The sequence below is a fragment of the Passer domesticus genome, chromosome 4 (assembly GCF_036417665.1).
Source record: "Passer domesticus isolate bPasDom1 chromosome 4, bPasDom1.hap1, whole genome shotgun sequence".
In the NCBI taxonomy this organism is placed as follows: domain Eukaryota; kingdom Metazoa; phylum Chordata; class Aves; order Passeriformes; family Passeridae; genus Passer; species Passer domesticus.
The window spans coordinates 40,825,339-40,853,118 of record NC_087477.1 but is presented as its reverse complement, the minus strand read 5'-3'; the positions used below and the strand labels follow the sequence as shown (position 1 = coordinate 40,853,118).

At 38.5% G+C, this 27,780-nt stretch overlaps 1 long non-coding RNA gene across 1 annotated transcript; it reads right to left on the bottom strand.

Moving 5' to 3' along the window:
• Positions 1–4,181: 4,181 nt before the first annotated feature.
• LOC135299039 (uncharacterized) lies at positions 4,182–27,770 on the bottom strand. Its single transcript, XR_010361068.1, has 2 exons — positions 24,058–27,770; positions 4,182–5,352 (listed from the first exon to the last, which is right to left on the bottom strand). It is a non-coding gene; the product is annotated as an uncharacterized LOC135299039 (long non-coding RNA).
• Positions 27,771–27,780: the final 10 nt, after the last annotated feature.

Below are 27,780 nucleotides of genomic sequence, written 5' to 3'. Positions count from 1 at the left end.
CATTCAAGGTTAGGTTGGACAGCTCTGAGCAATCTGACATTATTGAAAATGTCCCTGGGTATTGCAGGGGCCTTGGACTGGGTGATCTTTACAGGTCACTTCAAATCCAAACTATTCTATGAATAATAATAATAGCAACTTAAAAAACCCCAAATAAAACAAAATCAAAACAAAGAACCCCAAAACAAACAAAAAACCCAAACCAAAATACCCCATACCCCAAAAAAACTGACGGGAAAAACCCCCACAAGTGATGCACAATACAATGCAGGTGGTTGCTCACCACCTGCTGACCAATGCCCAGCTCATCCCCAGCAGAAATTAAACCCTGTCATTCAACATCTCCTGGATTATGGGCATGACCTTTAACGGTATGGAATAACCCTTTGGCCAGTTTGGGTCAGATGTCCTGGCCATGCTACCCTGCCACTTCCTCACCAGCACAGCATGGGAAACTGGAAAGTCCTTGCCTTAGGATAAACACTACTCAGCAACAACCAAAATATCAGCTTGGCAAGAGCATTATTCTCATTCTCAATCCAAAACACAGCACTGCTTCAGCTACCAAGAAGAAATTAATTTTATCCCAGCCAAAACCAAAACATCAATATATTAGCTAATTAAAAATGTTAAAAGGATTTGGTAGAAGGAATTTATTAGAAACTACAAGGTATAATGCATGTGAACCATTTTTTACAATCAAGGAATTCAGTCAGGAAATTATTAAATTAGGAAATAGTGCAAGTATAAGCAGAAGCATTTGACACCTAACAGGACATATTTGGCATCAGATAGTATTAAATATAAAGTCAGTAAGGTGCTTTGAAGATCAAGTGCACTAGGATATAACTACGACCTTTTGAAGTTTGAAACCACAAACAAAAACAAGCCAAGATGAAATGAGAAACACTAACCTACCCAATTAATATTCAATATCCCAATGAAGAAATAACTCAGGAGTGCGTTTGTATATGACACCAAAAATGCAGGGACCTCATCTAAGCCAGGCAGACCAAGGACTCTAAACACAGTCCTAATGACCATATTATCAGCTGTTCCAGAGTGAGTTTCTCAATTCTGTCTTAAAGCAAAGGTCCCTTTTTTAATACAAATTTCATTTAAAAGGTTGTAAACTTACTTTTTTTCATAAAACCTGGAAAATTTACACCAAGATTCTCTAGTTACAAACATCATGGATCACAACAGCACAAAAATAATTCACATAGGAATAAAACCTTGGTTACAATCACTGTCTTGTCCTAAAGACACAGACCATGATAGTGGTCAGCTCTGGGTTGCAGCAATGTAAAAGTATTGCAGAGTTGCCAGTTCTGGCACAAAGTAATCCTCTTAAAAATGAAAACAATACAAATGAGAAGACAAAAGGCTAAGTTAAAAAGAAACATTTGTGGAACACTGACAGATAGGCACTGCTACACTTAAAGGATGTTACTCCACGTGATCACTGACATTTCAGGACAATGAAACTTAAGCAGATAAGTACAGGCAGTCATTGCCCATTTTCACTGAAAAAGAGGGCATGGATATATGAAAAAATCCCTATTTTGTTACAACTATGGCTTTTTGTTTGTTATTTTTCACACACTAAAGGGTAAAAATATCTAATTATTTTAAAAGTCAATCTTGTTTGTGCCATCAGGCATATTCACAGGTCCACAGAACTAGAGCAGGGTTCAAGTCAAAAGTTAGAATTGACAGAACAGGAAACTAAATAGAAGAACAGCAGATAGGCTGTAAAAAGCAGACAGGTGGGATTAAAATCTCAATAAATATTAAACCCCACATTTCTAATCCCAAAATATCATAATTTCTTGCAACAAAATGGCAAAATTCTTCCCTTACACCATTAATTTCCTTCTCATCTGAACCTGCTAACTCTATTTTGTGCTGGCACTATCATGTGAAAGCGCTTTGAGTGCTTTTCTCTGATTGCACTGGCAGAGTTATATGAACCATTACCTATCATTACTTTTATTTCAAACCTGTCAGTTCCTCTTCTTTGTAGCCAACAAGCTGTAAGAAGGGAAAAAAATGCAGTCTCTGTCAGGGAATAAAACCACACATACAAAAATGAGCTGAAAGGAGCACCTGAACAAAGGAGATGGGAGGGTGAAGGAGGAGAGAGATAAGAGATTGATAAATCTGCTCACCCTCTCTGCAAAGGACATTCTACTCTTCTGCCATTAGAAAGTAATAAATAAATAAACCCATAACAGTAACACACAATGCATGCTAGACATGCCTTTTGCCCGTTGCCTTCTTTATTCTGCCACACCATGTACTCAAAATACCTCAAACATTCCACAAATATTATGCAAATAAAAATAACATCGATGCCACCTCCTCACACATGGAAAACTGCATATAAATTGAGCTTGAATACATGAGAGGTTATGTGCTCCCCTCAAAGCTGTGTGTATTTTAGGAGGTGCTTTTCAGCAAATCCTTTACGAGCCACACAACAAGCGACGAACAATTAGTGTTAATTAAACAGCCCTCCTAACTACAGTGCTGCCAGGGACAAGTTAATGACCTCAAGATGCACTTGGATTTGAAACCCCTTTCTCTCTGGGTGCATGCCAGGCTGCCTTACCTCTGTGAAGCTGTGGCATGCTCCAGCTGCTAGCACACACGTATGGAATGTCATTCCCATTTGCAGTTACATGCACCATTCTCCAGACAATGAAATAGCCATTATAGAAGGGCACTGCAGACACAGCTCCAAGACTAAAACATGCCAGTAAGTTCTAATTTGTCTGCTTGAAACACCCAGGGAGGCCACATGCAGTGGCAAAGTGACAGCATACTGACAGGCAGACCACCACGAAGGCAGCCGACTTAATGCAGCAGAAACCCATTCCAGAAGCTTATTTATCACACTCAGTGCCCCAGGTTAGTATCACACCTGCCTCTTGACATCTCAAAATAAATCAGGAAATTAAAAAAAAAATTAAATCTTGAGTAAAAAGAGTCAAATCTACCACTACCCCTTGCCTCACATAGTTCATGTTACTCTTCTCAAGTAACACCATGGAACCAACACCACAAACTGAGGTATCCTACTGCCTCTCAGAAAGTAGGAAACAAAGGAATACAAATGATCAGTTATGCCCATGAATGAATGGTGGAAGTCACTGAAAATTACCAGAGGAAATAATGTGATGAAGTCAAAAACAGACAGCTAAACTCATAGCTGTTCCTAACTTGGGCATTATCTACAGACTAGACTGCAAACAGTCATCCTAGGTATTCAATCAAACTGAATTAACTGTCAATAAAGGTTGAAGCTTAGTAGGGTGTTTGACAACTTTTATCTCCAAAGCAGAAGATGGAAGCATGTGGAGTATGTGTTAAAGAATGAGGCTGGAGCATCTGCCATGGCAAGCATGCTACTGGGCAGCTGGAGGAATCCAAAGAGCTGGCTCAAGGAATCTATCAAAGAAATGAACAGGCGGAAAACTCATGGGACTTAACAAGCAAGGATGTGCAGTGGCAGAACACACAGGGATGGCTGAGCCCAGCTGGTACTCCAGAGGTCATATGATGGCACAGAAAAGGTTCATATTTCCTATCTTGTTCTGAAAAATACACCCATGCTGTGCAGCTAATAGATATGCTCCTCCTGGGCTGTAATTTACCTCAAGAAAACAAAACCTAATCGATATGCAGACAGTAGTAATATTTTTCCTCATAGTTTTTTTTTTTGCTTGTAGGATCTCTTCTTTCCCTCCATCTGTCTCAAATGACATAGTTCAGTTAAAATACAAGACTTGAATCAGTAGTGATTTTGGTGGGGTTAAGGACAGTAAGATTTCCACCTCTTTTCCAAGAACTAGCTAATGGTAAAGTCAAGAATTTTAAGATGTTGGGAGCTTTTTGTCACTGTGATAGAAGGACAAAGAAAACCTGTTCCAGAAGCACATATGGTGCAAGAAAAAATCTGAAGAATAAAGTAGTAGCTTAAAGTAAAGTTATAATAATAGCAGTATAAATTTCTTGCAGCGAATATGCAGCTTGTCACAGCCCCTAAAAATCACAAGTTATTAAGTAGGAAAACTAGAATGTAATAATGACATTTTGCATTCCAGCCAAAACAGAATTCTGTTTTCAATTTTATTTTCATTTTGATACATGAATAATGCCCACTGAAGGATACAGACTGCGTACAAAAGACCCAGGTAAGTTCAGGTACTTTCATTTAAAAAGGAAAAAAGAAAGAATGTTCATACTTGGATCCAAAAGTAATCAGTGAGAGAGAAAGAAAAAAATACCCTCATTCAGAGGAACAAAGGAAAAGACCATGGAGAAAAAAATAAAGAGAATTGCAAATTGCACTGCATTGAAAACATTGTAATTTGTTCACATTAAGCTTTGATACATGTGAAATTCCAAATACAGCTAAAGCAAAATGCAGCCCACTACAGAAAAAATAAAATCTTTAATTTGCACAAAGATCTAAATGTAACAAACATATCAAGCTATTGTCTACTGCATTACATATAGTCAGAATATATCAAGTCTTCTTATTATTTTCATTATTTCATTTGAATTACAATTGCACACATTGTCCAGGGGATAATTTCCAGAGATTCTATCAGTGCTTCAGAGGATTCAGAATCTAAAATAGCAAGCAGCATACACCAGAGAAATGGGAAAATATTAAAGCATATCAAGTAAGTGTTGGCTTCTTCCACCAGCAGTCTATCTAGACAAAAAAGTAACACCTATCTGGTACAAAACTCACATTATCACAGGCTTGGTGAAAATCCATCATGTTTTCATAAGAGTCCCACCTTTAAAGAGCTGCACATGGAGGAAACGAGGACTGCCTCAAATTTTCTGTGCTTCCAATAAGGCTCTACTGCGTGGCTCTGAGCTCCCACTGTGCACAGCCATGAAATCAAGGCATCTGACATTTCTAACATTCTGAGCTTTCAGCAGAGCATGAGAAGATAACAGCTAAGGAACAAGCATTCTGGAAGTGCTCCATCTCGTAGTGCTTCACTAAGTGGCACATCTGCCACACTTGCACTTTCTCATGTGGACTGCAAAATGGGATAGTGCTGACTGACGCCACATCCAAAATCATTATCTGTTTCTCATTTGGGCTCATTTATAGAAACAGAGATGTTAAAGTGCTGCCTTGCAAATAAAAGATAAAGCCCAAAATGCAATAGGTACAAGTGAATTGTGTTTCTTTCAGTGGGAGTCATTGTAAAAGTAATCTCTAAGTTTTTCCAGCAATCTGACCTGTTTGAAGACCATGCTGTAGCAAAGCTCCTAATGAGGAGCCCAAGTTGTGCACAGGATGCTTCTCAGCTACAGCCACTGCTGGAATAAGAAGAGAGAAAAAACACTCAGGTGAACTTCTCTTCTGCAGCCTGTATCCTCTAGGAGGTTTGCAAACACACAAAGTGGCAGCTTATGGATGGAAAGGGAAGCTGTAGCCGTAAATGCTGTCCCTAACAGCTACAGTTACCATGGTGCATCTGCAGCCAAGGCTATTCTCTTAAACACTGCATGAATAAAGATGAAGAAGGAAACATTGGTCCACTATCACAGCTTGAATGAGAGATAGCAGAGGGCAAAAGGGTAAACCACAAGGAAACAGTGGAATAGCAGTGGTCTTGGCATAACCCAGCTGCTTGCGTGGTAGGTAACTTTTGCAGGCACCAGAAATAAACTTTTTAGAAAGTCTTTAGCGGGAGTTTGCAGGCAGTTCTGCATCTGCTCATGAAATCACAGAATGATAGCATTAAAAAAAATGTCAGACTTAAATGGTTTGTGGAGATTAGCAACCAAAGGCAGAAATAAATGTTTTAATAATGCAGGAGATGAGATATGTAGGAGAGAATAAAGAGCCTTGAAAACAAAAGAAAAACATCCTACATTTAATGTGACAGGTTAGGTGGAGCTAGCTGATGAAGTCAAGGAAAGAAGTGACAGAGGTCAAACTGTGAGCTAAGGAAATTCTCTTTAGAGCAGCAATTATCACTGACAGAAGTGGATCAAACCTGCATTGCCAAAGCTAGAAGTGTTGTTGGTATAATCAAGGTGTACAAGACAAAGCTATGAGAATGGCCTGGAAGGCTAAGGGCTCTGTTTCAGCTACACTGAGCTTCAAAAGGTGAACATACAGGCCCAAGCAAAGATCAGACAGGACAAGACTTTAGTTTCATCATGGAAGTTGTAGAACCTGGATGATGACAAGACACAAAAGTAAAGCATGTGAATTTCTGTTCTGAGATTTCTAGAAGACAGAGGACTAATAAGGGGGAAGTTTTTGGAGATTATGGCTATGAATTATGGTGGTTTTGAGAGGGGAACAAAACAAGGATTCAGAAAGTACAAGACAAGAATTCAGTGCATTCTACATAAGAGCCGTGACAATACACTTAAAGGAAATATCAGTTGTTGATCCTTATTAATTCTCTCTCTGTGTGAGCCTCACTATTACTCTGCATGCTTGTGTGTGCATGCATTAAAAACCAGAGAGAAAGTAGAATCTCAACTAACAGTCTGCTAACTCTTGACTGAAAAAAGGAACCTAGTAAACAACACAGAGAAAGCAAAAGAACTTTAACAAACCAGCCCACAGAGAATGCAACCTGCTTGTCAATTTTGAAACTGTTTTCTAAATAGATGAGTAAAAGAAAAAAAATATTAAGGGAAAAAATCTCAAGTGTCACTTTTCAGTTTCCTACATCCTACATCTCTTATATGAGTTTCACAGAATCACAGTATGGCTTTGCACGGAAGGGCCTGGGGAATCCATCACCTCTGGGCAACGTATTTCCATGTTTTACCACCATCATTGTAAAAAACTGCTTCATTACATCTAATCTAAATTGACCATATTTTAGAATCACAGGCAGTTTTTTGGGTTTTGCATCATAAATCCTTTAGAATGTAGCAATGGACATGCAAGAGCTGCTGAAGATCTGCTATCTCCATAACAGCCTATGACTACTTGAGAAGCAGGTTTTTTTCAAATTCACAGAGTCCTACAGAACCTGAAGCCCTGAGGCAGCTGAGCCAGCCAATCTGATAACAACACTGTTATAATAATTTATGAAAATTTATTGTGATCAGGCCATTGATAAAACATCTGTTTTAAAAGTGTGCTATGCCAATCCTTTAAAAAAGTAAGGAGCAGAATCCAAAGAACAATCTCATCTGAAGTCCTGGAAATTATGGAGTACCTCCTCTTTGAATACATTTCCAAACACACACATCCCAAAGGAAGGTAAACAGGAAAAGCAGCACTGAATTATTAAGCTTAAGCCACACTTAGCCAACCTACAGACTAACTACCTGTAGAGAGTGGCAAAAATAATCTCGCTGGAGTTTAGTAAAGTTTTTGGAAGCGAACAAGTACGGGCTGGAAGAACAGACTCCTAGGTAGGCTGAAAATAGGCTGGACTGCTGGGCTCAAAGCATACAGCTGGGCACCAACTGCTCAATGGCTGGCAGTCCAAAGTGAGAAATGTTTGTCAGTGATTGATACTGAGATCTGTGTTGTTTAATGACACCTGGGCAATAAGAATGAGCTTCCAGAACAGTGCAAAGTTTTGCACCTGGGGCAGAGCAAACCCACACTGGGAAGCATATGGATAAGCTCCAGCTCGGAAGAAAAGGATCTGTGAGATACAGCAGACACCACCCTGAACAGAGCTACAAATGTTCACTCATAATGACCAAGGCAAACTGAACACTTGACTGTACTGACAAAACAATGGGAGTTGTTACCCTCCTCTACATGCTGTTGGCAAAGAATCTGTGCCCATTTCCAGGTAGATTTGGAGAATTTGAGAACATCCAGAGGAGGATCATTAAGATGGTTGTGGCCTTAGAGAACATGATTCCTAAGAATCAAGTGAGGGAGCTGGGCTTCTGTAGTTCAATAAAGGATTGCTAAAAGAAATACAATGCCAATGGAGTCAAATTCTCCTTGACAGCAGCAGATGAAGTAACAAACTGTCTTGACCCCAGTCTGCAGATTTGGAGATTCCAACTGGACGTGAGGAAAAGCATGCCACAAATTTGTGTCCTAAAGCTGCCAAAGTTATGCTAGAGGATCAACACATTTCCCAGTCAGCCACCTTGTACCCAAAGTGCAGACACTAATACCACCAACCTTTTTGTCAACACCAAGCTTCTATCTGACTGTTAGATGTAACAGGCCAAATATCTCCAACTGAAACACCTTTCTTAAAAAGGCATTATAGCAAAAGTTCAACCAGCATAAGGCCTCCAAAAGCTGTACTGACTTACTCTGAAAAATTTTTTCTGCGGGGGATGACAGGAAAATGGAGTAAAGATTGAAATAGGGAGCATGTTACTCTTCCTACATTTATAATATCCTGTGAAGTTACCACAAAAAGGGATTTGCAGGTCTGAGCTGTCATTGCAAAACATTTCAAAGCCACAGTCCTCTTTCTGTGATTCCCTTCTAGCCCAGATCTGTAAGTTTCTGACTCTGAGAAGGAAAACCCAAGGCCCTCTATTTGTAGCTACACACTATGCCTGCAGTCAAACTGTCAACATCTAAGCACTCATGTAAACAGGTACATATTTTAATTCTTTCTCCCACAGGCATAATAAGTATTATTAAGTCTAGGGCAGACAGCAGATTTTTAAAAGGCTTTAGTTATATCAATAGTAAGTTTGAATGGTTTTTTAGTCTGCTGTAGTAAGGCAGTAAAATATAATAGCCTCTTAACTGACACATTGTTATCAGTCTTATTATGGCTTTCTTCGTGCCTGTCAGTGGATTATGGTAATTTTTTTTAGTCACAGGTCTAATCAAAGTAGAAGACTCTAAGCTACTGACAGCTCAGGAGAGATATGACTGCTTACATAATACTGTCATGAAATTCTAACACAGGCAGAAACTTCAGCATCTCTCCAGTCCAACTCTCCTCCTAGTTAAACAAAGCAACTGTTAGAACAACAGGTTCCTTTTCATGCCAAAGGAACAAAGAAAATCCTATGGTTTCCCTCAAATTACTACAGTATTCATAACAAGAAACCTTGTTCTTCCAGGCAGCTGGTGAGATGCACTCCAGAGACAGCTTTGTGTTCAGGATTGTAAAGTCATCTTAGTAGCTACCTGTCCAAAACAACTCTTTGCTTATTTCTGAAGAGCTGGTCAAGTTAAACCATTACCCCACATGGCAAACATTCCTTTGTACGACTGAAACACCACCTTCTCATTCAAGCAAGCAAGGTGAAGCTAATTTTTTCTTCAAAGAACCAAGGAAGAGCTTGGTGCAAGTATTATACACTGGCTTAGAAGGGAAACAGCCAGATTGTGGCCAGGACCACAGATTGAAAGCTGAATTGATGCATAGATTTAGAGGGTATACAAAACACTTCATGAGGTAGCTCACAACATCTCTCCAAAAGAAGTAAGAAAGTAGAGGAGCTTTCACTTTCTTCAGGTGTACCTCACATGCCAGCTGCAGCAAAGGTCAGTGACCCACTGTATCCATCACTGCAATTGCTAAAATACTTCTAATTGAATAATGAGATTATGCTAGTGCTTGAATCACAGCTGATGAGATCTTGAAGCACCACCAATCAAAATTTTAAAAATCCCAAACAATGAAAAACCCCAACAAACAACAAAACAAAACCTAAAAAAACCAACCAAAGGGGAAAAACTCCACCAAACAAATAAAAAGACCCAAACCAACCACACCAAAACCCAAAAAACACCAGATAATAGACTGGAGGCACATATCTCACCAGCATTTTTCACCACCAATATTACAAGAGAAAACATGAAGAAACAAAACCTGCTCTGCTGTGGAAACCAAGAATAACAAATTCTTGAAGTTAGTAGGAATGTTGCCACAGCCTGGTTTTCATTCATTTTCCCTTTGCATATAAAGCCAGGTTGATAGTGCCCTCAAGCTTCATCTGATGGTGAGTGACATTCCTCCAATAAAATAATTTCTTGCTTTCCTCAGGAATGTGTTGGATGTCAGAACACTCTCAGGCACAGGAGCCACGCACTAGGGAGGTGCCTATGAAAGAACCATTCCTGAACATGACAGAATGGGTCTGAAGAGAGGCCTCAAATACATTTGAGTATTTCCAAGTCTTCTTTCTCCTTCAAACATTTTTTTATTTTGCTTGATTTACAGACAGTTAAAAAAAAAAGCCAAAATCAAAAACAAGCCTCGACAAGTGAGCTACAGATTTGATCTTCACATAAAATAACACAGGCAGGTACTGAAATGCTGCCTGATACTGCATTTCTATTATCCACAGTAGTACAAATCATGCCCAAAGAACATCTTTATAAAGCAATGCAAAACACTTAGAAAACAATATGGATTTTTTTTTTTTTATTGTGAGCAAGCTGAGACAAGTTTTATTTTTTTAAATCTGTTTAAATTCCTGGTTACTTCAAGGGTCACAATATTATCAGTCAAGTATAATAAGAACTCCACAGAGCTTCATGAGTCACAGTACTGGATACAAAGCCAACTGATGTCAAGGTGAAATATTATCTTCTCATTGACTTTAAAGGGTTTTGAATCAAGCCTATAGCAAAAGACATGAAGTGAAGCAATGCAAAAACACTTGAAATAAGATAAACCACATCTTAAGATTAAAGACAAATTATTATACGATACAGAATCTCCAGCACTTACTGCTTATCCTTGTAGGATTTAATGCTATTTTCTATAGTTTCTACAGTTAATTCTGCAATGAACTAAGGTTATCAGCAATAAAGATTTCTGTAAGACATTTCACCCTGCTTTTGCAAATCCTTAACCTTTTCTAGCAGCTTTTGATATAGACTTCAATATCATCCATCATTTTTAAAAGCATACTAATTTCAGAAACTATTGAAACAAGCTTTATCATAAACAAGTCAAAGTGCAACTTGAGGGCAGAAAGCAGTGAAATCGAAATATTTTCAAAATAAAAGTAATACAGGGTTAGCTTTTGTGGCTGAAGGAAAGGTGTTGCAAGTAGTACAACGGGGTTCAAATTATATAGGTGAAAAATACCTTCTACTAAAATCCTTCTTTTTATAGATCTCAGGGTTTACTGTCAGAATTCACTGGGGGAAGGGGAGAGAATCTAGTTATTCAGTAACCAGGTTCTAACTGACCAGCACTACCAAACATGAATTCTAACTAGTGTCAATGAAATATCTTAAAAGTAGTTTTCAAATGTTTGGTGATGGGCTCTGGGCAAATACTACATGAGCTTTTTTCATGTTGTTGTTTTTTTTTTTTTTTATGCATTCCTTGTGAATTAGAAAATCTATCCAAATTGGAAGAAACTTTTTCAAAGCTCATATCAATACTCATCTTCTACTAATAGCTATAAAATGCCATTTCATTAACATACGACAGAAATACGGTTGTAGTTAATACTTCAGATTAATGCCCAGAAGTAATAAATGAGATATCAATAGAAGCAAGGAGTGCTTTTCTAAGGGAAAGCCACAGCAAATGTCAAAACTGAGAACTACTGAGATCTGGGATCTAGTCATGTGCCACAATGTACCACACACTAATTCCAGGTTCTGCTCTGACCACACCATGCCCCTATGTTCTAATCACACTTTCCAGCCTGGCACCCCAGTGCATGTGAAATAACACATTGAAGTACAACAGGATGCCAGCTTGACTGCCAAGTCCTGCCACTGCACAGCAACACAGTAAAATTAACATTTTTTGTTTGCTTTCCCCATGTGCTAGTCTCTGTCTTCCCAGTGATAGGCTTCCCGTGGGGGCACGTGATAATTTAAGGTGCTGACAGCAAAACTTATATTTCTCACTAGCACAGGAAAGACAACTACTGACTGCAAACTCACTCTAAACCATGCCCTTTAAAGATAACTGGCCAAATGCTAAGAACTCCTCTGAATTCCCTGGAATAGAATTTATTTCCCCCCTACTCTGCTACCACCCTTTATGGTTCTGTTTGTAAAAATGGCAGAGAGTAGGCAATTTAATTTATGCTGATGTGGGCCCAATAAAGGAGTGACAGCTAGCAGAAGGAGCTGAGAGGAGAAAAGTATACAAATTAAATATGGATTACTCGACATCAACTTTCACTAATGTATTCAGGGCACTCAAGACTCACTCTTAAGGGATTGAGGCTTGGGGAGGGGGGGTTGTTTGTTTTGGGGGGTTTAGTGGAGAGGGGTGTTATCTGTGCCTGATTACTCTATTGTTGGGTTTTTTTGAGTTAAGATGCAGTAACACAGAGCAGTCAGCTTTGAAGGTCACTAGACAAGGACATGACACTAGAGTGTTTTTCTTCCTGCTGTTTTCCCTGTACAGTGCACCTAAAATAACAACACGATCATATGCTACTTAGTGGAATTGAATCAATTATATCAGATGCTCTGTTGTGCTCAAATACATGAAGCCAAATAATGAGCATTTGGCTTATTGTTCATCCTTTTCAGGAAACTTGGTCTTGGGGGAAATTGACAACCAAAACAAAACGCCATGTTATAGCCTGTGGGGAGTGCTTCTGCTCCAAAAATATGATAAATACCATTGTCTTTCATTGTGGAGGTATCCTCTCCAACACAGGCTACTTCTGATGGCAGGCAAGCATAGAATGAGCCACCTGTATGCCACACAACAGATTTCTGAACAATACCACTTTTAGAGAGCCAGAAGTATCAGGCCACAGATGGTGCTTTAAAAACCATTAGTAGGACAATTTGTTGTATCTCACCTCAATCTTTATTTTTGCAATTATGCAATAATATATGCAAATCTGTCACTGAATTTTACAACAGCTATCGTTCTTTTTCACAAAATCCATGGCACCACAATCATAATAAAAGATTAATAATCTACATCATTGTCTCTTGAGCCTGCAACACCTCCTCAGATTGGAGATCAGCTGGACAGTGCAAGACAATATGTCAGACATCTTGGTCCCTATGGAGGTCTCAAATTAACATCTTTTATTGATGAAATATGCTGATGGAAACACCCAAGTTCCTGAGAGAGGAAAAAGTGCTTTAGGTTTTGGACAATTCCCAGACTCTTGCGACAACTGCAACCACTTCAGACTTTTCTCTTCAGTGCTGCTGTTTGCTTGTAGTGCTGGTCTTTTTTTTTTTTTTTTTAATTCACTGCTTAGAGGATTTAAAAACCTGCTGCTGCTCTTTTAAAAGTCAAGCCTCTGAACAAAATCTATGTATGCTATGATGTGAGAGGAGGTCATATGCTTCCCATCAAATCAACCAAGGTTTCACTGTAATGGTTTCCCAAGCATTTTGGGCACAAGAGGCCTTACGATCTATTTATCAAATGCAGTTCAAGTGCCCCAGCCAGGTGGGCTACAAAAACCTTGTAATCATTTTCATCCCTCTCTTGTTTTCCATAAAAGAATTTATTATCTCTAAAACCAGCTTTTTAAATACATACATTTTCTAACACTCAAATCTACACTTGTATTTCAATCCTATAAGGGAACATTGTGAAAATGAAATGGCAGAAAAAAATGAGTTGAAAAGGTCATTACATCCCTGAAATTCTATTTGCTTCTGAAATTCTAACAGACAGTTTTGAACCTGAGAGGACAAACCATATTGCGGCTGCTCCAGGAAATATTGCAGTCACTACTGCTGCCTGTGAGCCCATTGTAAGCTCGCACAGATTTTCAACACAAGTCTCCTCGTTCAAGTATTTTAAAGTATTGGGGGGTAAAAAAAGAAAAAGCATACTACTCAAAAGAGAAATCCTAATGTACTACTGAAAAGTCCATTTGACTTAAATACCAGGAAAAATCCCTAGAGAAGCTTGGCTCACCATCTCTTCTTTAATTGCCATCATTAAAATTATAGCTGTATTGCAAGTATTTCTCTTACATGGAAATTAAAAGAATCTGCCTTCTCTCAAGCAGAACAATTAGCCCATTCAGAAAACCTACATAACTTCTAATAGCAATTTGAAAGTGTTTATACTGCAGGTTTATACACTTAGGTAGGAATAATTAACTGCTCAAAGCACACAGTGGAGGACATCTTGCTAGGTATCACTTCTGTTGGGAGAATCTGGTAGTTACATTGGATCTCAAATACTAATTTAACAATTGTTTCTTTGTTTTACTACCATAAAATAAACATAGATGTTTATGTCATTTATAGCCATAAATATTAGCTGAAAGAACAGTGAAGTATCTCTATTCAGCACCAGTTAAGCCAAAATTCCCATCAAGGTACGACATTTCAAGAAAAACCTGGACCACATGAAGAGAGTTCAGAGAAGAACAGAAATCAGGAACCTGAAAATAGCAGACATGAAGACAGACAGACACAGGACTATTTAGCTTGAAGAGATCAATGGAAATGTACTAGTGAGAGTCTTACTGGATTATACAGGACTGCTGCAAAGAAGAAAGGATTCATTTTTTCTGCCTACCCACTATGAACAGGACTACAAGAAGTTGTCTTAATCACAGGGGGGAAAAAAGAGTTTGTGGTAAACAAAATTTTGCCTTAGTGAAGATAGTGAAGGACTAAAAAATGTAGGAAATACTTACTACCAGAGGCCCTTGAGAACAAGCTAGACAAACAGCTGTCAGGAGCACCATCAGACACAGATGACTTCAGGTCATTCAACAGTATCTTTTGATTTTTGGCATACTCTTTTTCCTATTTAAAGTGTTTTGCAGAATTTATCTGTTACACATTTTAGCCCATCTCCACTTTTTGGCCTGGGGTAGTACAAGTATTCATTCACTCACTGAAAGCTGTAGCAAGGAGAACCACTAGGTTTGAGGACTAAAAAAAACATACCTAGTTTTAACTGAAATAAAGTCTATTGGATTAAAAAAATTGTAGAAAGTACCAGAATTTGGGAGGGGGAAAAAATAATACAAAAAAATGAAGCAATAACTTAGGGAGTACAATCCACTATGAGATTTCTCGAGGGCTAGTAAAGGCCTGAGAATATTCATGCCAAACTAAACATATGCATACTGTGGCTGAGAAGCAATATATCAGACTGGTCAACTTAGGCAGTATACTATATTTTATTTCTTGTTCAAAAAATTTGAAAAGCTATGTAAGTTCTAGAAAGACACATACAACATCTGGCACCTGACACTTACATGCACTTACTAATTGTACTTAGGGACTGAAATAAAGGAAGTTAAGAAAGAAACTTCAAAAGTGACAAAGCAAGAACACAGCATTATTTGTATGCCTTAGCCTTCCCTGGGTGCATTTGTCAAGTAAATCACTACATCCAGCAGATAATCTGACTCCCTTCTCAAAGCGTTTAAGAATTTGTTCATGCCTCACACATGATTTAGCAGCTCTAGCATTTATTCATGGAAGGAGGAGGTGGCAGAGAAGCAGGAGTGAAGGAAAAGGGTTATTAATGGACAGGGCACAGTCATGCTAATAAGTATGGGGGCAGATGGTGCAAATACTTTGGTAATAAATAATAATTATTTGAAGCATTGCACACAGGCAAGAAGTCTCTGGGGTGTCTCTATAAAAAAGGCTATTGCACCACTGCACTGATTAATTTCTTACTGCAATTTTGTTATCTACCTTTCAGTAAGAACTAAAAAACAACAGGATTCCTACAGGCTCCAGCAGGATGAATGGTACAAAGTTTCAGGCAACTACACACAACAAATCTAGCAACTTTGATGTTAAATTTTGCTACATTTTAAGCACAGTTTTATTGAATGTTTCAAGATACATGTGTCCACTTGATTAAATAGTCTCTGAGTGTGAAGTCTCTGTGCAAGGAATTATCCAGGGTTGAAAAGACTGAAGGTTTGCTCCAGAAATATTTTTTCATCCATTTTTGAGATAAATTGTGGAATGAGGCAACAATTCTAGTCCAATACTATTATCAGCATATGAAACTCATCTACTTTTTTGAAGGACAGGGTCAAATAACATATTCATAAAGAGTAGTAATTTACACCTAAGTCTCACCAATTTAAGGGATCAGAGTGAGGCACAGAATAAATTAATGGCTTAATTCTACTACTGGAGCATACATAGAAGCAGCACAACTGGAATCCTGGACAGGATGGCAAAACCACGGCTGTATCTCAGCCAGCCCCAGCACAAACCTGCCCCGTGCCATGGCCTGTGCCAATACAGCAAAGCACAGACACGTGCCCCGTGCCCTGCTGCAGGGCAGTGGTGTCACACCTGGCACACAGGGGGACAACAGGGCTGATACAGCAAAGGCCACCTCCCCAGGGGCTGTGGCACAGGTGACAATGTTTCTGTTACCCACCAGAGACTCATCTGGTGACTGCATTCAGATTGGGTCAGACTGTGGATCTGACTATTCATTGTTCTCTTGCATGAAAAGGGAAGAAAAGACAGAGCACTCACTTCCTCTCTCATAAGGAATTTCCCTAAAGGCCCACAGACACATACACATTTCAATAAACCACATTTCCTCTGCTGACTGTATTTTCTCTCTATTTCCATTCCAACCTGGTTGAATGGGTTGTCAGTCACAGTTTGGCTAACCCTGACTTGTCCCAATATGTAAATTAGACTCCCCTCCCCCCTACTTTAATTCCCTAGAGTGGTATTTTTCCTGTATTTAAATAATTTTACTACTTATTACTTGGACAATGAATCCAGACCTGGGTGTTTGCCTATGCTAATAAATATATAACAATGAAATGAAGATTTCTAGTGCTAGCACAGTGACATGAGATAAGAAGTACAATGAGAGTTCTAACATTTACTAATGAAGTACTTATGAAACGTGGACAAACTGTGAAACTGATGGTTAAAACATCTTTGAATCTTGACCAAAATAAAAATATGCAAAAATCAAATCAGAACCAAATATGCAACATACAATACCCAATTACAGTGCTATATCAGTAGTAATTCCTGAGGCAAGTCCAAGCAGGAACAGCCCAAGCCATAGGACATCAGGCACTGCATTCACCTGCTTACTTTCAGGCAGCAGAGCAGATGCAGTCCATTTATAAAACTCTCTACCCAATAAACAAACTTTCTGGACTGAATCCCAACCCTGACTACATTCACCTAGCTTCAACTGCATCACAGCTCTGTTTACTGCCGCTGATTATGGGAAGAAAACATTCAGCTACATCCACACTTCACTAGCACAGAGGACTGTTGAGAAGCAGCATAAGTTCCATTTCTGCAATAGGACTCGGCCAGTTTCTCTGGAGTCCCGGATTATCAACTTTCAAAGGAAGAAGAAGAATGTTATATTTCTTCAGTCAAAACCATACCCCTCTTCATCTTTCTCACACCAACTTTGTGACAATCTGCTTACAACTGCAATACCTGAACAGGCTTCCCTAACTGGAAAATCCTCATAGATTTAGTGCTTTTCTGAAGGCCCTTCGCCAGACCCCCAATATATTTCTTCTGCACTGTCAATGCTATTGCCTCTGAAATCAAGGCCACTGGAAACAATGTGAGCCTGAATCCAGATATCCAGATCTAGTGTAACTGTGCTAAAAAAAAAAAAAAAATTAGAAAAAATTCTATAACATCTGGGTGGAAGATTTATTTTACTGTTATCCTCTAGATAATTCCACAGTGGGATATGAAAACCAATATATAAAGTGATTTTCAGCTATGTCTTACAGAATTAATCTCAGAGAAATAGCCCAATGGACAAATACTGATGGTCAAGTTGTTTTTTTTTTAATTTATTTTTTAATAAGCAAGTAGATTAATAGCATTAGACAAGCCTTGTTTAGGAAACCTAAGTCAACGGTACTTAAAAAGCAGTGTGTCAGATAGACTCAGACATCTTAGAGGAGACAGCACTTCTTGGCATCTTGAATTACTTGGTAAGTTATAGTGGAAGGTCTTCTCCAGAGTTTTTGAGAAAGCTACACAGAGGCTGGGAAAAAGAACTGCTGCTGTTTACAGATTGCATTTTTGGGTGGCAGTGGCAGTAATGAAGATTGGTGATGAAATCTGCTGGGCTCATCCATCCGCCCTAAACATCCAAGTAATAATAAGAGTTTTCAGCTTTCTATCCCAGTAAGTGCTTTTCTGGCCTAGCTTGGCCTGCCCTCCATGTCATGTTAGTGACTTCCAGCCATTGCAGGGGAAGTCCAGTGCAATCATTCCAGGTTTTCATCATTACTACAATGGTCCTGCTTCTCTCTATCACCCCTCAGATGGATTTAGAATAGCAACCTACAGATTTCTGTGTAGCAGCAAAGAACTATAAAGGTCCAGCTATGTTCCAACCTAGTTCCATTACTACTACTAGAGACATTTCTGTGCAAGTGAAAAACAGGATGGATGGCAGAGAAGAAACACTGTCTGCCACCACTATCATACAACTTGTTAAATTTGCCTCACTAATGCCAGGCAGGTTGTGTAAATCACCTGCCTAGTAAATTTGGTCCCTCAAGTTTACAGTTTGGTATAAACTCTAGTTTGATTAATCATGCAGCTGTTCCCTAATCCTGCTCTGTTCACTCAGAGGATAAGCATTAGATATTAATTTTTTAAGGTTCTTTTTTTACAAGCTTCTAGAAGCCCATGTCCATCTTTAATGCACTTTTTTAGTTCATTCCCAAATCCAAACACCTGACTGATTGAAGCAGGTTACAGATGCCTTTGAACCCTTTGAATAATCACACTAAGCTCCTGACTTGGTTTATTTCCACTTCTGTCAAGAGTATTAAATCAACAGCTTCCATTATCATCTGAAAATACGTAGTGCCATCCTGGGATCTCAAAGATTCAATTCACTATACTCTCATTATACTTACTTTGTAACATTCATAACAGTTACTTCGGCATCTTGTAATTCTTAGCTACCTTTTGATACTTGATATTTCATTTTGAAGTCCCAGCTTTGAGATTTTAGCAGAGTTTGGTAGCTTCATGAAAAATCACACCCCTAAATTTGACTTTATATTGTGAATTAAAGTGAGTTTAAAGAAAAAGTGAGACTCTAAATCTTAGCAGTTTTAGAAAAATAGAAACCAAGTAATTAACACTTACTGCTACTTGAAAAAGAAAGGAAAAAGAAAAAAATATAGCCTAACATCCCTCTTGATATAAAGCCAGTCTTGGGATGTGATTTGGGGGGTTTAAACTCTCAACACTAAGAACTGCCCTTTCAATGAATTCACATCCCATAAATTTGGATCCATATTTAAATGCACAATAGAAATTCAAGCCTGAACAGTTAAGTGAATACAGCCACACTGTGAAGAGATAAGCTATGAATGAATAGCTTAATTGGACATTTGCAAAATTAACTTGTCAAAAGTAATTACTCTATACATGATCCAACTGGAAATGTCTTATATTATCCACAAGTTGAAAGAGTATTTATGCTATTCCTTGGCCTTTAAAAGATACATTTACAATATGCTGATTATTTACGAAGCTGCTATCATGCATTTGCAAACCTTTCAAGCATTCTGGTAAAAAGAGACAAATTAATTTTTGTTCAGTTCCTGCTAAGTTTTGTTCAGTATTTGCTAAGAGGTTAGCAGACACACTGACTATATTTTTAATGAAAATTCTCATACTTTCTTCTCCTTATGCTACAGTAAAATCATCCTGGCTGGAGGTATATGTTTGTTTTCTGTGTGTAACAATAAAAATGGATTTAAAATTAAACAGATGGAGACTGGGAAAGACCAAGTAAACATAATCACAGTAAGACAAACAAGCAAGTGTCCATATTTCAAAAGACTGTAAAGAAACAGAAAACCAAAACAGAAAACCAGACATGCTTTGAGAAAGAAAAGTCCAAGAGGAAGTAAAAATCTCTCCCTCACAGGACCTAAAAGAAACAACAAGCTTTGCATAACCCATACAGAAGTAAATAAAATGCTTCCTGAACTAGACAGTTCCCATCTAGTACCATGACACAGGAGATCATAATTGGAAAAAGAGAATGTATTGATACACAGATATACTTCTTTCAGCTATACATAAGGCAGCTGCAAAGCTATTCAAAATAAGGTGTCATTGAATTTCCCCCTCAGTAACACAGGAAGCCGTAATCCAAAGTGGGCCTTTGAGGCCATGTAGCCTTCAGATATAGCTGCTACTGTAGGCCTGGCCCATCACAAAGGCTGTTCTTTACATGCAGTAACAACACAAGAATTGTCTCGTGCCTTGGTAGAGTATCCCTTCTCCTACAGATCCCACCCAGGTGGAAAAGGCTTCCTGTGCCATCACTCATGCATTGCCTTAATCCACACGGTAGCAGGACACGACAGAAGAGAGATCAAAAGCATTGCTGGAACAAAAGCCAGCAATGGATTCTTATGCCATTACCATTACTTTTGGCCACTACTGTGAGCATCAGCAGAAAGAAAATACTTCCAAAGAGAAAGCTATGCTACCAGCCTATAAATGTTAACATCTGGAAAGGAAAGAGAAAGACATATGGCAAAGATGGAAAGGTTTGTCTCTAAAGTCCCTTTGGCAAAGTTGTTATTGCAGTTATCTAACACATGCTACCTCCTTTGGGTTTGTTTTAGCAATGGTTTGGGGAATCAAACCCAAACTCTTCCTCAATCCCCCAGAGCTCTCTTTGAACCGTTCCTGTAGAAGCAGCCCTTTGACACAGTCCTGTGCTGCTGTGAATTCCCTGCACGTGCTGCTATCCTGGACAAAGCAAAGAGGAAATACAAACTTCAAAGATTATCCAGTGTATTAAAACTTAATGAGCCATTGCCCCAATATGTGCAATGCACACAACACCTCTTTCTCACATTCTGGCTCCAGACTGCAATTTACTAATCAGCTACTGAAGCTGAAGCACCTCAGTCCCAAAGCAGTTACTGACTGATTGGTTAATAGAAGTTCCTACAGAGAGAATTTCACTTCCATAATGGAAGGATTTCATCTAATCTGAGATGATGAAATCACTTGCTGAAGCACTTCAGTTCCAAAGTAGTTACTGATTGACCAGTTAATAAAAGTTTCGATAGAGAAAATTTCACTTCCACAATGGAAGAATCTAACTTCATCTAATGTGAGGTGATGTTAAAAAAAAAAAAAAAAAAAAACCACCCACATACAAAAAAACTCAATGCCCCTAAAAAAAAAACAACCCCACATACAGGATAAACTTCACATAAAATCAAAAGATCCCAAGCTCCAACTTCTTTCCCCCACAAAACCATTTGAACAACAAAACCAAACCAAATACCAAGCACTTAATTATTTTCCTTACCTTTAAAGTAATACTAAAATAGGTATTCTACTATTAATATAATTTATACGCTGCAACAAGGCTTTAAAATGCCTGCTGTCCACAAGGCAGCACAATTATTCATACTTTTCCTAATAACAAGTTGGGAAACAAACTCCGTGATATAATATGTATGAAACACCAGGAGTCTTCAACAGACCAAGTCATCCCATGAGCAAGGGACAACTCAGGCGAAGTTCAAAAGGAGGGACAACTCCCAGGTGAAGGTCATAATGAAATAAAAAGGCTCTGGTTAGTTACCAGCCTGTTTCACATCAGCTGTGGTTACTGGTGGGCAGCAGTTCACACCAGTCAGCATGAAGTGATGGCACCACAGAAAGCTCAAGGACAGAATAAATGACCTACAAGGAAACACTTGACTGAAATTTTTTGGCAGTACTGTCTATCAAGACACTAGATACAAAAGTAACAAAACAGAAAATATGTTTGCATTGCTTCTGTATGTTCTAGCCTGTTTTAAACTTAAAGGCTTTCATTTCACCCCGTTGTCACAATCTGGCTCCACCTGCAAGCTCTCAGTTAATGCCTGTGACTAACACTCTATCTTTACCAGGTCCATGGAGAAATCATAATCTGGATGCAAAAGCAATGAGTCTGCAGGAAAAGAAAAAACCCACAAAACTAAACAACAACAAAACAAAACCAGAAAAAAAAAAAAACAAACATAAAGCCCAAGACTGCATCAAATTGTGAGATGGATGTTTAATTTCAAGGGTGCTGACACCCTCTTTTCATTCTCAGGAAGAAGTGATGTTTACATTTTTTATTTCACTGTAAGAAAAGTTACCAAGCACATAGGTATGGCATAAATACAGTACAGAGGGGAAAAAAAGCCAGACACATCATAAACATTCTTGTCACTTATTACTAAAAAGCGCAACATAAAGCAGATTTTGCTTTGAATGCTACAGGCGCTGTGTGAAGATGAAGACAGCAGTGCAACTATGCAATTAAAGAAAGAAAAATTTATGTTCCAGAGTGAAATCATTATATTCAGCAGGACAAAGGTTTCAGCATCAGGTGTTCTTCAAGCCTGCCTGGGTTAAACATAACACAATGTATAGGTGTATACATTTGAAGGCAAGCAATACACAAAATGTTTTGTAAATAACTAGCTAACTCCTAAATCAATCCTAAATAAGTAAAAAAAAATCCTAAGTAGGTAAAAAGAATCTTAAATAAGTAAAATAGAAGTCTGTGTTCCTTCAAAGGGAAAAGATAGGGCTTCTCACTTCAGGATGAGGAACTTTATTCAAAGCTTTGGAACAGTTACCTGCAGTATTTTCCTTCATTTACATTTCTGCTGTGCTTTTAGTGAAGGAATAAATCACAAAGTTCCATCTGGACAACCGTTTTAGCTCACATTCTTATTGCTTTAGACAATTAAAATCAATCCTTAGTGTTAAGAACAATAAAGGCAGCCCTTAGAAGCAGCATGCTAAGTTGTGGAATACAATTTTTTTAAAATATCACCTTTTCAGATCAGCTTCAACCTACTAGTAATCTCATGTTTTAAAGAAGTCACTCTCTTATAAGCAGCAGCTTGACAGAATTTAACATTCCAGACTATCTTTAGATTGGTTTTGATTTAAAAAATTAATTTAAGACTAAATTAATGACATTATTATAACCAGCTTACTCCCAGCATTATGTTGCTTGACAACTCCTTCAAACTATTCCTTCACTTGATATTCATGACAGAGAAGTCAATAATAATTGAAGGCTTTGCTGATTCCTAATACCATCTCCTAGTCAGGAAAAACACTTTGATGCATATTCCCAATTTGACTGTTCAGCTAAAATTTTTCTTCTTTAACAAGTTTAGCATAGATCTTTGTGTCTATTTTTTTCCTAGGCTTGACTTTCAGCTGGAATCTTACAACTGAGAATACAAAAGTTCTTGTTTGAGTATCAGTTATGTGAAACTATACACTGCTGGAATGTTAGATTCGTGACTTTTATATATATATAAAGTCATAGACAGCCTGCAAAACAAGAGTTATGGCTCTTAATTTAGGAAGCAACAGGCCTCAGACATAACAGCTCTTTGAAAATTTCAGTTGAAAATTATAAGCAGAAGAACATGACACAAAAATGCAATGCAAATGAAATACAAGAATAAATTAGTCTCACTTCTACATGCTTTTCCCTCTATTCTTCCTTGTTCTAAATGGACCGAAGTAAAAAACTAAAAGCTAGAAAGACATTTTAAAGGTTTTCTTGCAGATACCAATACAATTAGAGAGAACATACTAATAAAATTTAGATCACCTGAAATATTATCAATCACTTCCTTCCGTAATAATCACAGAAAGTCCTCCCAATAAGTTTATTTGACTTTAATACAGATTACTTTAATACAGATGATTTAGCCTAGCCTCTGCTGTTTCCATTGCTGGAAAATATACTATAAAAAAACCCCACTATAACATATTCCTTATAGACTGAGCTATACCTAAGTATAAACCTGACATAGTTCCAGAATTATAACTCAAACATTTAGAAAACATTGTGCATTACAGCAGAACCAAATCTAATGGAGTGCTCACCCTGTAGGTAAATCATACTGATTTTCAACTAAAAGAAACTAATCCCTAGGCAACTAGGAGTCATACTAAAGGTAGCACAGGCTCATAATGTAGATTTTCCAATAACTTAATCAAGATGCAATACCAAGGCAGCAGTGATATGCTAGGAAATCCCCTTATGCCCATAATAGTGGAAATCCACACTGGAAAAATAAGGATTTAACTTATTAAATTATAAGATTAGGGTAGTAAAATTATAAGATTAGGGTAGTACTCACCCTCAGACAAAGTTAGTGGCACTGGACTTCCTCAAACACTGCCTCTGCCAAATGGGTTTACACAGACCTCAGCTGAAACAAGCCCAGTAACCACTTCCATCTCAGGATGCCAGGACAAAGGGCTGTACTGCGGCCCTAAGTGAGAGCTTCAGGATTGCCAGCACCTGATTCAAAGCACAGGTGTAGCCAATGCTCAGCAGCACTCCCAGGCAAGGCACGCCAGGTGAAAGCAGCACAGAAAGGTGCTAACACACAGGTATTACCACGGCTGAACCAAGGGTCTCTTCAATGACACAGCCTTGAGGAATATTAAATTCACCTTCTGCACCAGGACCTATATGTAACTTACACGTTTTCATTACTGTTTATAGAAATTGCTTGTGCATACATATTTCTTGTGGTGTTTTATTTCCTCTCTGACTCTGGCCCTTATTTTTCAACTCATGAGTTATAACAATTTTGCTAAATAAAATAAAATGGCACTATGTCCCAATTAGGAACTTGATGGCACTTTGATACAAGAACCCTCAAATCATGAGGCTGATCATATTACCCAGTCTATCACTGCATGCATGCATACCCACATGGTCAGCAGGTCACACAAGGCAGCCCTCTTAGGTCCCTAAATACTCTTTCCTGTGGTCAATATTCTTTCCCAATCCTCAAGATCAAGTCCACATTTTTGTGTTTGCCATGTCCCATTACTGATAGATAGGTAAGTTGAATCCATATTCCAGACTGAAACAGTTCATTGTCACTATTAATTCAAAGTTGCAGGAAAAAAAGAAAATTTGTCTCTTTATACCCACAGAGAAGAAGAAAAAAAAAAACTTTCAAGGTATAGAGGTGATCCTAGGGCCCTAAAAGTTTGAAAACATCTCTTACCATAGTTTGCTTCCAGACTTAGCAATTTGCTTTGTTACTCTTCCCTGCAGGCCAATGTCTGAATTTTTGACAGCCTATGGACCTACTCTTCCAAAAGTCACAACCTCTGCTTCAAAATCTAGCAGAGACTCCTGTCTGTTCCTTATTTCACATGCTTGAAACAAGACACTGCAGGCAGCCTGTGAAATATCTAACAAACACCCCAGTCTGAATATCCCATTCCCTGCTGTACCAAAAGGAGACCTCACAGTCCCCAAAAGGAGTAAGTATGTGTGCTAAGGATGACTTGCAAGAAAACAGATTTTAGAGCTCAGACCCTAGAAACTAAAATTCAGAGGGATCTTCTTTCAAATAAATGGGATAGACTGCTTGTGGGCTTAAATTATATGCTGTTGGGTTTTTGCTTTCTGCAAAATTCCAATTTCCTCTCAGACATTGGTGAAATTCCTACAGTAACAAGAGACTCAGAGCAAAGTGTCCCCTGGGTCTACCCTCTCTAAGATATGAGCCTACATAGTACTGAACTATCATAGCACAAATCTTTATGCAGTGCTATTTTCCTATTCCAAGCCACAGCATGATCTATAAACACACTGCAGCAAGGAACAAATATGTAGCCTTTCCCACCTCGAAGCAAGCTGCTGGGAAAGGCAATTATTCCCTGTGATTGACCAGCTTCCTGCATATGGATGTGTGGGTTTTCATTTATTACCTACTTGGTTACTGGCAGAAGGCTGCAAAGGTTCTTCTAACGGGATTTGTTTCTGAGAACAGAATTAAAATAACACGGAGAGATAATTTAAATCACAAACAATGGCACAATGGCACTTCCCAGTCTTCCCATCTCTGTAAGACAATAACTAAAAGTTCCAGAAAAATTGCTTGTGATGGATTTCAACCTTTTTGTGCTGTCTGCCCCCTTCTAAATGATATGTGCAAAGGGCAGAAGTCCATGCAATCAAGGCAGAGTAAGGCTTTAAGTAACATGACTTTAATATTCATTAGGTTTTAACTTCTTAGCAACTATTTATGAAATCTTCTATTACATCAGGAGAACAGACTTAAAGTAAAATAATCTGAAATTTACAATTTTTACCCCAGCAGAAACACTTTGGGCTATATTTAGAACCCATCCTGACAGCTGGGTTGAAGTGACCTGCCAATCCCTCCACAGTATCAGAAAATAACTGCATCCAGAGCTCACAGGGGACAATTGTAAAGAGAATAAATTTGTTGCAGAAATAAAAACCATGTACTAAATATTCAGTCTGAAAAGCATTTTTCATCACAAGATATTGCATATGCCCCTACTAAGTCTAAATGAAAATGGAGTTTTCCTCAAATCAGAATTATCAAAAGTTCTTAAATATTTCCTTGGCTCAAAGACTACTACACAGGGAATTATACTATATATTGTATTAATATGTGAAGAAGTTTCCTACAGGAGAGAAGGAAAAAGGCCACTCCAATGCTCTTTCCATCTCCACAGAAAGTACAAGATGACCTGTGGTCAGGTCCTCTCTATTGGAAAGGAAATTTTTTCTTGGTCACTCTTTGTTGTACATGGAAGGCTATTTCCCAAGAAAAGGAATGTGACAAAGTAGTTTTTTAAAGATATATGGTGCAAGTAACTATACATCCTCCAGGTAATTTATTAAAAATACAAACATATCAGAAAATCAGTGCTACGAAACACTGTTTGTAAGACATTTTCTTAAATTATTTAATAAGGTGAATTGTCTTCTGCATGATTCAGAAGCATGCAGCACCTCATACTGGATCTTGGGAAGACAAGAGGCCGTAAAGGTTCCGGGATACTTTCAAGCGCTGCTGTGCACCGCTGTCCCCTGCTGGAAGAGCCTCCTCACTGGTGTGTGAGGGTGACCAGCCTCTGGTGGCAGTCGCTGACACCGAGCACAGGTGACATAAGCAACAGCAGCTCATCTTCATTCCGTTTAAGCCCCACATGCAGGCTTGGGATGGAATGCCATCAATTCTGTTATCTGTGCAATGTAGCTATGCAAACGTCAAAGATGTTTGCAGATGCCCTGGATCTGAAAAACGCCAATCACTTGTTTGTAAAATTTTAAAAGTTTAATAGTAATAAAATAGTAAAAAATAGTAATATAATTAGAGTAATAAGATTTGAACAATTGAGATTAGGACAGTATGAGACAATAAAAACAAGGAGAAACAGGTATCTGGGTACCTTTTTCTGGGCAACACAAGCCCGAAAAAGGACACCCATTAACAGAGGATTAACCCTTATAAACAATCGCCTGTTGCATATTCATATATCTCATACACGATGCACAAATTCCATTCAAACACAGGATTCTGTCTGGTCACTGTCAACTTCTCCTCTTAATCCTCATGCCGTCTTCCAGTCTGAGCGAGGTGGGAAGAAGTTAGTTTTCTAGTTTTCTCTTTCTCTGAAAGATTTAGGTGTCCTGTGGCTGTTATCTGGTGTGAGTCCTTTCTTAAAAAAGTATCTTCCACAGCATAGTTTCTATTATAACATTATGTCATAACCTAAAACTATATTTAACACACTACTTAAGAAAATTAATACAACACAACTTTCTAACATAACACAAACAATATTCACTTTAATACTTGCGAAAAGCCAGTCACAAGATACACATTTTTCACAGTGGAAAAGCCTCGTTATCCCCGCAGAGCTCCAGGCCCTGCCGAGCCCGAGCCCCGCCGCCTCAGGAGGCGAAGTGGCGCTCCCAGGCCCCAGCGCGTGGCGCGGCGCCACTTGATGCCCACGGCCTGCAAACGGCCCCGATGACACGGCAGCTGGTTTAGCGAAAGCGTGAGCCCAGGAGAAAA